The sequence below is a fragment of the Phyllostomus hastatus genome, unplaced genomic scaffold (assembly GCF_019186645.2).
Source record: "Phyllostomus hastatus isolate PE091 unplaced genomic scaffold, TTU_PhHast_1.1 phas_scaffold_216, whole genome shotgun sequence".
Taxonomy (NCBI): Eukaryota; Metazoa; Chordata; class Mammalia; order Chiroptera; family Phyllostomidae; genus Phyllostomus; species Phyllostomus hastatus.
This window is the reverse complement of record NW_025334018.1, coordinates 13,257,266-13,267,123: the sequence shown is the minus strand read 5'-3', so window position 1 is coordinate 13,267,123 and position 9,858 is coordinate 13,257,266. Positions and strand designations below refer to the sequence as shown.

The following is a 9,858-nucleotide window of genomic DNA, read 5'->3' as shown; positions in this document are numbered from 1 at the left end:
GGCGGCAGACGGACCACCTCTTCTTTCCAGGACCGCACTTGTCACGCCTGTGTATATAATATAATTGCATATTTACTTGTCTGTTCACAATTTGCATTAGAAATGCACTTAAGATCGTTACTAAAAACAAGTAACACCTCACTGTTGGCCCAGCAGTAGTGCCATCTTTTTTGAGTCCCTGCTCAGCCAACAGCAAGACTTCTAGAAGCTTCTGCTGTGAGCTCCAGACACAGTTAACTGCTATAGTCCTCAGCATTTTTAATATCGCTTTGAAGACCAGTATCACAGACTTGTGGTAACTGTTCCTAGCTGGTCACCTTAACTATATTGTGAGACCCTGGAGGGCAAGGAATATGCTTTATTCATTTTTTTTTAAATTCTAACTCAGTGCCTGGTACTTATTATACACAATCAAGAAATCCTGGAAGAAGAAAAGGGTTCTATTCTAACCTCCATCATGTGCATGCTGGGCTCACCCTCCATGGAACCAGTTAAGGGAACAGAACTTTTACTGGCTACTTCCTGAGAACCGAAACGGAGCCGTCACAGCGAACCAGTTCTAATCTCCCGGACGGCGCAGGCCCAGGCACCTTCCGGGGGTACTGAGAGCAGAACACGGGAATTGACCAGAATAGCGTCTGCCACGCAGTTGGGCCAAACTGTCCTTCCTGGTTTGTGAGTCACCACTCACACTATGAAAAAATCCCACATAGAAGCCACAGCACTTCTGTTCCCACTATGTTTCTAAAACTGCTGTTACTGAGATCAACAGTGACTTTCTAACTGCCAAACCCACTGGCCAGTCTTCGGTCCCCATTCTCCTTTCTCTTTTAGAACATGTGGACGCCCTGTACCATCTCCATCTTCTAGAAAATCTCTGCTGTATCGGTTAAGACTGATTTGGGTTGCAAATAATAGAGAACTTGTCTAACAGTGCCCTTAAAACACACGAACATGCATTCACTTAAGAAGAAGTCCAGAAGTGGGCGATTCCAGGTTCATTCAGAAGCTCCACCGTGCGTTGTCTTCATCTCTGTTTGCTGTCACATCGATGGTCACAGGATGACACTGGCGCGTGCCTTCCTTTCTCCTCTGTTGGCTCCAAGGGTTTCTCCACATTCTGCCCCCTCTCCTCGACTTCAGACCACCGCTCTTGTCTGGCTTTCCCGGTAGGACAGCTGCTGGCTTCTACCTGAATTCTCGTTGTCTCTCTGGCCCCTTGGATTCGTGACCTGTTTGGATAATTTTCCCAGCTTTCTGCATCAGTTTCTCTCAAGACACAGCCTTGGACCAGATTCTTCCACTTGGTCTTAGGCACTGCAGCTCCTGAGCAAGAGGCTTCTTGCCTGTGACCTTGAACCTAGGCCCTAGAGGAGACTTCAGTGCTTCCAGCTGTCAGTCGTCTCCCTCTCGAGCTACCCTGACTTCTGGGAGGAGTGGTTCACATGTCTGCCCCCTGCTCTCCGTGTTCCCTGCTTGACCAAACCCTCATCATAGTTTTATTTCTTTTCTCTTTTCCCCAATCCTCACCCTAGGATAGATTCATTGATTTTTTTTTTTTTTTTTTTTAGAGAGAGAGTAAGGGAACAAGGGAGAGAGAAACATCTCTGTGGAAGAGAAACATTGAGTCAGTTGCCTCAGGCAGGGGCCTCCACCAGGGACATAACCCGAAACCAAGGGATGTGCCCTGACCAGTAATGGAACCCACAGTCCTTCTGGTGCACAGGATGATGCTCCAACCCACTGAGCCACCTGTCCAGGGCTATGCCCTCTAGTCTTCAGCCACTCCAGCCAGCCATCCTCCTCACCGCCAGTCTCCTCTTTAATGCACAGGTTCCTTCACAGTACCTGTCTTACTGAACCTCTAATAGCTTTTTGTTGCCTTTCACAATCTGATTCAGCCTGCCTTGCTATCAGTAATTCCCGATTCTGCCACTCCTCTGCTGAACTGTAAGCTCCTTCTCGGTATGGAGCATGCCTTTTCTTCTTTGTATCTTTACTAACATACTGCCTTGCACAAAGAAGATCCTCAATAGATATTTGCTGAATGGACACTTGAACTTCAGCTACATTGAACTCCGAAATTTCTTTGGCTGTACCATGCTCAAATAATCACTTTCTCTGAAAGTGTTCCCTGGCTCTATCATTCAAGTGTTATATATGTCTCCATGCATCTCCACCCCCCCGCCCCCATTAGACTGTAAGCCCTTTCAGGGAAAGAGCACACCTTACTCATCTTGCGTCTGATCCAGTGTTTCGAAGAGTGTCTGGTGCAGAGCAGGCCTATTGGCAGTTTGTTGGATAGGTGAATGGAAGGTACTAGAGGGCAAAATATTAGACATAAAGAAGGTTTCCATGTAGTGAGACAGACTGAAGAAATGACCTAAGAATAGTGAAAACAGAGATCAATAAGGATACATACATAATTAAGTAGTCAGATGGTAAAGTAGAACTGAATAATTCGTAAAAAGTGTGAGTGTGTGCGCGTGTTGGGGGGGGGGGCTGTCAATCAATCCAAAAAGATCCCTAGGAGTGAATTTTGAGATGTGTTTGAAAAGAGGAGAGGGACATAACTTGGGCAAGCAGGAGCTGAGAAACACGACACGGAGCTGGGCTGAACTGGGGCATGGGGAGCACCGTGTGTGTAGCCTTCTGAGCAGGATCTCTTCTGCCCCAGAACTCAAGTCCTGCCTTTGTCCTGGCTCACCACACAGGCATGCTCACCCGCGCTCTATGTTTTGATGTTTCCTAGGTCGGCCCAATGTAGGACTGTATGTTCTCTCGGTTTCTGGAAGAATAAGCAAACAGAACTGTCCTGTTTTGCTAACCCTAGTTCTCTAGGGAAATAACTTTCCTGTTCCTAATAAAATAGAACTGCTCCCAGTGGTGTTAAGTCAGGAGAGAATCCCAAAGGCAGTATTAAGCACTTTAGCACATCCTCACAAAAATTATCTTTGTGTGTGCATGTGGGGGTGGGGGTAGATGGGGATCCCAAGAGCTCAAGGATGTCTGAACTCTGAGGAAGAGAGCTTGACAGCAAAATCTTATAGCCATATCTCTCCCCTCTTCGTATATGTGCAGGTGCGGGGGGGGGGGGGGGGGGGGGCGGGGCTGGACAGCTACCTCCTAAGGCTCAGATCATCGCAGCCTGCAGCACTTGTGGAATGGAAAACCCAGATTATTCTACTTCCTAAAAATGTTCCCCACTTTAGGAATCAGAACATTTTATACAGCGGGAGGTCCATGTGAAGCTCCACGGAAGCTCTTGACTCTGGGAGATGGCATCTGTCCTCATGCTAGGGGACCCTACTTTTCACTCAGGGTCCATCTCCCCTCACCCCAATATTGGGTGCCCGCCACACTCTGTTTCCTGGATACCCAGCCTTCTGATCTCCCGTGGAGGCAGGGAAACTGGGGTCGCCGTCGCGCAACGTGTGTTTTGAGGGGTGGGTTCAGGGCACCGCTGCTCCTTCTCACCGGCGCCCCCGCGCGCAGGTTGCAGGTCGCGCTGTCAGAGCGCAGGGCCGGCCGGGCTTCCAGGCCTGCGTCGCGGGCGTCCTCGGAGGCGGAGGGGCTTCCCGGTGGGCACGGCCTCCGCGCACCGCTCAGCTCCGGGAGGCGCACACCGGCTCGCCGTGATGTCACACTGGCCAGGCTGACGTCTCACGGCCCGAGCCCTCCCCGCGACCACCAAGTGCCCAGCGATCGCCGCTGGCCGGCGGGGAGGGGGCGGAGGGGGCGGGAAGCCAGCCCCCACCCCCGGCTCCCAGGCGCTTCTGCGCCGGGAGGCCGACTGCCGCCACTTCCGCCCCAGTAGGTGTCATGGCGCGGGGCGGGCGGAGCGCGCCTGTGGGGCGGGGCCGGCAGGATGGGGCGGCCGCTCGGCGCTCGTCTCGTCGGGTCTGGCGACAACGGAGGCTGCGGAGCGAGGGGCCCGGCGGCCCGGGACGGCTGCGGGAGGCCGAGGCGGGAGCCCAAGGGGCTGAGGCGGCGGCGGCCAGGGCCGGGCGGCAGAGCCAGCCCAGGGCAGAGGGGCTCCTCCCGCGGGACAGGCGCGGGGCGGCTCCGGGGGGCGGGGGCCGGGCCGGCTCGCGCGGGGTATGATGACCCGGCGGCGGGGCCCCGGATCGCGTCTCCTCCGCCGCCTCCTCGCGGCGGCCCCAGCTCGCGGCTGAGAACCAGACACACCGGCGGTGAGTGGCCGCGGGCGGGAAGGGTGCTGGGCGGGGAGCGGTCTCCGGTCTGCGCCCTGAGGGGGCCGGGCGGGCCGGGGCTCCGGACGCCGGCCTGCGGGGTCAGGTGGGGGGGCGCATCTCCAGGACCCCCCCACCGGGACCTGCGCTCTCGGCCGCGGAGGGGGCCGTGTCCCGGGAGAGCCGGCGAGCCCCGTGCTCGCCCTCGGCAACTCCGCCTGCCTGCGCCGCCGCCCGGCCGGTTGTTGTCCTCGGATGACAGGGCGCCAGCGTCCCCCCGGCGGTGCTGGCTCCGGCTCCTGCGGGGCCAGCGCTCCTGTCTCGCTCCGGCGCCGAGTGCGTCCGGGGAGCGGGGTGGGCTCGGCGGGCGGGCGGGCGGGGGAGGGGGGCGTGGAAGCTTCCCTGCGCCCCGCCGATGGGCTTTCACCGTTGGGTTCGCCGTTCGTGAGGACGGGGCCGCGGCGTGGGGCCCGCCCGGCGAGGGCGCCTCTGTGCCGGCCGGCTGCGAAGGTCCGGCTCGGAGGGAAACTTTCGCTGTGTGTTGTCACTTTCCCAAAGCTTTCGCCCCAGGGAAGGGGCGGGGGGCGGAGGAAACAGCCCGGACTCCCGGGCGCGGCCGGCACCGGCCCCAGGTCTGCGGGAGGGAGGCCGGGAGCGCCTAGCAACCGAGACCCGGAGGAGGTCGGGGCGAGGCCGCTCACACGACCGGGAGCCCCGCCTGTGTTCGCGCCGGGCGCGCGCGCTCCTGTCTGGAGGGCGGGAGGGGCTGCAGGAGGGGAAACACAGCCCCGAGCTCCGGCGCGTCTCTCCTCCCCGTGAACCGCCGCCCCGTTCGGCGAGCTTGCTCCGGGGGTTTTCAGTGATGGCATCAGAATGTTCCTTTGAGCTGGAGACTCTTCTGCCCGATCTGCCCTTTATCTCGCTTGTCTCCTAGTAACCCGGGTGCAAGCAGCAGTGTGGCTTCCTGCTCCTGGCGAAGTGGGGTTAAATTAAGTGGCTGATGCCCTCAGCAAAACCTACAATTTTGCTCTTGTTTGTGTAAAGCTATTTTTGATTCTTGGTCTGCCGTTTGTGTGTGTGTTTTTTTAAGATTGCAGAGGATGCAAATCATTACCAGCTTTTTTTCCACAGATAGGTCTAAAGCTTTCTGTAAAACATTTTTTAAAAAGCTCCTAGAAGGTCATTTAATAGTTGTTCAGCTGGTGATTTGGGACCTTCACATGTAATTATGTTGGGGTGCTGTGCCCCACGGCTCGGGGTGCCGCGGCGAAGGCTGTCGCTCACTGTGCGGTACTGTTCTTGGCTCGGAGGATGTTTTGGTAAAGTGCTTGTGGTCGCAACGGGAGGCAGCCAAGCCAGGAAAGCATCTGGTGATCGCCGCGGTGAATGAGATCTCGTAAACACAGGGGCTCCGGGCGGTAAGGAGGACTTGTGCTGGTGATGTTTTTGCCAACAGTTTACCCTGAGTTTAAACACTGGTTTTATGGATTGTAGGGCAAGGCGATGGTAACTTGGGATTTAAAACCAAGCCAGAACTCCCTTCTAGAAGAAGAAGAAGAAAAAAAAAGAAACCTCAAAGTTCCCACCCAGTCCTCAGGAAAACAGAATTCCCTCGCTCTGTGGTTTTGTTCTCATAAGCCCGGCTCAGTGGTTGGGTCGGTAGAAATCAGGGAGCCCAACCACCCTCGGAAACTCCGGACCCTTGGAACTTGTGCAGCTTGTTGTCAGTTGTGTATTGTAACCGGTCCTTTTGTAATTGGAGGTGATTTGTAAACATGAACTTCCCGCTCTGCTCTTTCGTTTTCGTTTCACAACCGTATAAAGCATCCACTAATTTTTTTTCAGTGTTTTTAAAGTACAATTATTAATTCTTCCCCGGGTTCTTCCCTTACATTTCATGCCACTTTGAATACTGGTCATCAAAATCATTTTTCCTTCCAGTATCACTTCAGCAATCACTGACAGTCTTTTTGATTCCTTTTCTGATTGGTTCCAACTCTCCCAGCTCCCTAAATAAATGCCTTATGTATTTTTGTAGAGCGTAATTTGGCACTTGGAGAAATTTACATCCTGTTTTTATATTTCTCTCTTTCTTGTGTGTCATATCACCAAAGTAACATTCTAAGCTCTTGGGAGACAGGAAAACTGGGGTGTGTTCCTCTTGGATTCCTTAAGGACACCTGGTACAGTGCTTTCCCAGAGAGCTTTGCAAAAGAGAATCAGAAGGCCTGAATTCTTTGCCGGCATCTCTACTCGTTATCTCTGTAAAACTTGTCTGGCTTTCTTGGGTCTCCTTTTTCTCATTTTGGAATTAGGGAGTTTCAGGAAGAGTATTGTAAGGTTTGTTTTAGCTGTAAAAACCCCTATACTTGTTAGCCAGTATCTTCTCCAATCAAATCCAGTTTTGATTCTGATTTTTCTCTGTCCTCTGAACAGTTTTCCATTTTTCTACATCCCTTGCATACTGGCAGAAGTTATCTCATTCATCTGAAAGAGCTCTTTCCCCCTTCCACCTGCCAAACGGTTGTTACTTTGTTTGGGTCCTGTTTTCCTTAGGCCTTTGCTGGCTCATCTAAACAGGGTCCTCTTGAAGTGTCTGTTTCAGATGGAGCTGTGTTTTAATTTGACACTCTCCTTATTCTCTTCAGACCAGTAGACTGTCCTGTGCACATTCTAAGATAGTATCTTTTTATCAAACACAAAAAGCACCTGCTTTCTTTTTTGTTCCGTTACTAGAGATTCACCCTTCCAGATCCAAGACAGGTAGTGACATTTGGGAAACAGTATCCTGCCTGGAAGGAAAGCACCCCTCAGCCAGTTTACCAAAATATTACAGAACTGGTTTCTATGGCTGCAATTATAGAATTGCAGAGTTAGGCCTTTGCCGGCTGACACCACCTATTTCGCAGCCTATTTTTGTGCCCTGGTTGGGGAACTGGCTTGTTTCACGTGGTTCCCTGTGAAGGAAGCGGTAGGTACAGGAAAGGGGGTGGAGAGCTTTGCTTCAAATAGTGTCCGTAGCGTTTCAAGCTTATTTTTCCTTCTGTATTACTAGACTCAGAAAATCAATTAATATGTATGAAATTTTTTATGTAGACAAGAGACTATTCTTTCTATTTCATCATGTGAGTGTTTCTCTAATTTAGTGAATGACTTCTGAGATCCCCTTAATGTTTACAAACACATGGAGGAGTAATGTGTTCTCTAGAGAGTCATTCATTCTAGCAGACATTCGACACACACCGTGTGCCAAGCATTGTGATAGATGCTGGTGATATATTAAAAAAAAAAGGGCACCTCATCTGCCATTGAGATCTGCCTTTGTGACCCTTCCAGGTTAGAAGTCGACTTTTAAATCAGTAGTTACAAAAAGTACTACTTAGAATGAAACCCGGAGTGGCCCTCCAGCCGTGAGCTCCTGTCTGCCCCTTTGGGCCTGGTTTCTGTCATTTTCTCCCTTGTTCCGTTCCACCCGCACTGGTCTCTTTCAGGCAGGCGAGGACAGTGCCGGGCAGGTAGACATGCGTGCCCAGCGAGTAGATGAAATGAGTGAGCACAAGTGTAGCAGGCCGTGGGGATGCCGTGGGAGCCTTTAGCAGCAAACCTCCCCGGGTATGAAGTGGTCCGGGGAAGGCTTTCCTGAGGATGTTTGTCAGCATAAGGCTGTCTGAGCAACATTCCAGCTGGAGGAGAAAGTTCTCCGATGTACTAGCTTGAATGTGCCAGGTTGAAGGGAGCGGTCCTGGTGGGCGGGCGGCTCTGCTCTGTATGGCCATTCAGGGATCCATGTTCCCTCCATCTTGTTGCTCTGTCATCCCGTGGGCCGTATTTCGTGGTGGAAGCTGGGTCTTCACGGGTTCCTGTGGGGGGCAAAGGGACAGGAACACGAGCCTCACCCACGCATCACTTCCTATCGGAGAGAGGGACCGGTGAGCTCAGTCCAGCCTGGGACGAAGGAGAGAGTAGTGCCACACTGAAAAGTCAGCTGTAGGTGGGGACCAAACGGACGAGTAGAAGTTAGAGAAAGAGGAGGCTGGGGGGAAATGCAGTTGCATGGGGGAGCGTGATGCACGGGGCAGCCAGGATGGCAGAAGGCAAGGCCTGCCCTCGGCACTCGGGGAACTGGAGTCCTCCTGGGAGAGAGAGCACCCCGGGAAAGGGCGGGTGAGACGAGGCTGCAGAACCAATCCCCGTCCAGGTAGCGCAAGGCCCAGGTAGCTTAAGGCCCGGAGATCCAAACTAGGGCTTTATCTGAAGGTGAGGTGGGGGCAGGTAGGCATTTGGAAAAGTTTCCGTTGTGAGAAGAGAGAAGGGAGCATCAGAAGGGGTTTTGGGAGTCTCAGGGGAGCCAGTTTAGACTGTTGATGTGAGCAGTCCAGAACCGTGCAGCAGGGGTAGGTAGAGACAAGTGGGTGGAGTAGAGCGAGAGGTGGTGTTTTGGCAAAAGAATTTTCTTCCCGAACTTGTCTTGCTTAATTTCTATAGGACATGTATTTTTGTTTACATACTTTGATGGTAAGAGTGCTTTTTGTATGCCATGTCATGTCAGGTAAGGACAAGTGCTGGAAGAAATCAATACACAGTACTGATTTTAGGTTATTTACCATTCTTAGACTATAAGATGCACCCCCCCCCCATTTGGGAGGAATAATGTGTCAGTACTGCTGTTGAGTTCTGTTTATATTTACATTGGTGAAATATTATGTTATTTGTGTTATTAAATATTTTACCATATTTTTGCTTCCAATTTTTTCCCTGTTTTCCTCTAAAACCTAGACACGTCTTATGGTCCAAAACATACGGAAGATCAACGGAAGATCACCAAGTGTTAAATTATACCTAAGAGGCAAAGCTGACACTAAGCAAAGGCAGTAGGAATATAGTATTGGTGTGTCAGGGAAAAGGTGGAAGTTACTGCCCTGACTGGTGTGACTCAGTGGATTGAGCGCCAGCCTTCAAACCGAAAGGTCGCCAGTTCCATGCCCAGTCAGGGCACATGCCTGGGTTGCAGGCCAGGTCCCCAGTTGGGGGTGTGGGAGAGGCAACCAGCTGGTGTTTCCCTTGCACAGCAGTATTTCTCTCCCTCTCTTTCTCCCTTCTCCTCTCGCTGAAAATAAATAAATAAAATGTTTTTTAAGAAAAGGTGGAAGTTACTGAAGATTATGGGCAAAAAAACAAGTAATTTACCTTGGTTGTCATACCTAGTTGTTCAGATCCTGGTTATAATATTTGAAATTTTCAGAGTAAGATTATCCATCTGTAGTGACTTAGTGTGGGGCACCCCATACAGTGTCGTTGAATAGATGTGACCATTGCAGGGAGTGGGGAAGCTGTTCATTTCACTGTCTTTGAAAGCCTCAGGTTTCTGCAAGACTCAACTCTCTTTTTAGTAGTAAGTACCAGTACCAGTGGCCTTTTGCCTTTAGTTTTAATTTGGGATTAATGTGGTGGGCAAATTTGTCATTATATTTAAATGGTTAAACCTTTGGAAAGTCAGGTTTGAAATGTGAAGACTAGTTTATTGTGGGAGTCGGGAGTGGAGGTGCAACATTTTCAGGAAGTTGGAAATAACTTCTAGTTTATTGGGAGCTGTTTTCCTGTGAACTGAAAATATTTGTAGTTGAGTTTTGGGAGATTTTTGACTGTGCAGAGGGTTAGTGCCCAT

The 9,858-nt window shown here is 51.6% G+C and overlaps 1 protein-coding gene across 4 annotated transcripts in view; it reads left to right on the top strand.

The window, feature by feature from the left end:
- Positions 1-3,901: 3,901 nt before the first annotated feature.
- HIPK1 (homeodomain interacting protein kinase 1) overlaps positions 3,902-9,858 on the top strand; it is a 52,590-nt gene continuing 46,633 nt past the window's right edge. For all 4 annotated transcript variants that reach the window (XM_045861706.1, XM_045861705.1, XM_045861708.1 and 1 more), the window contains exon 1: positions 3,902-4,193. The gene's annotated coding sequence lies outside the window, so the exon portion shown is untranslated. The remainder of the gene's footprint in view (positions 4,194-9,858) is intronic.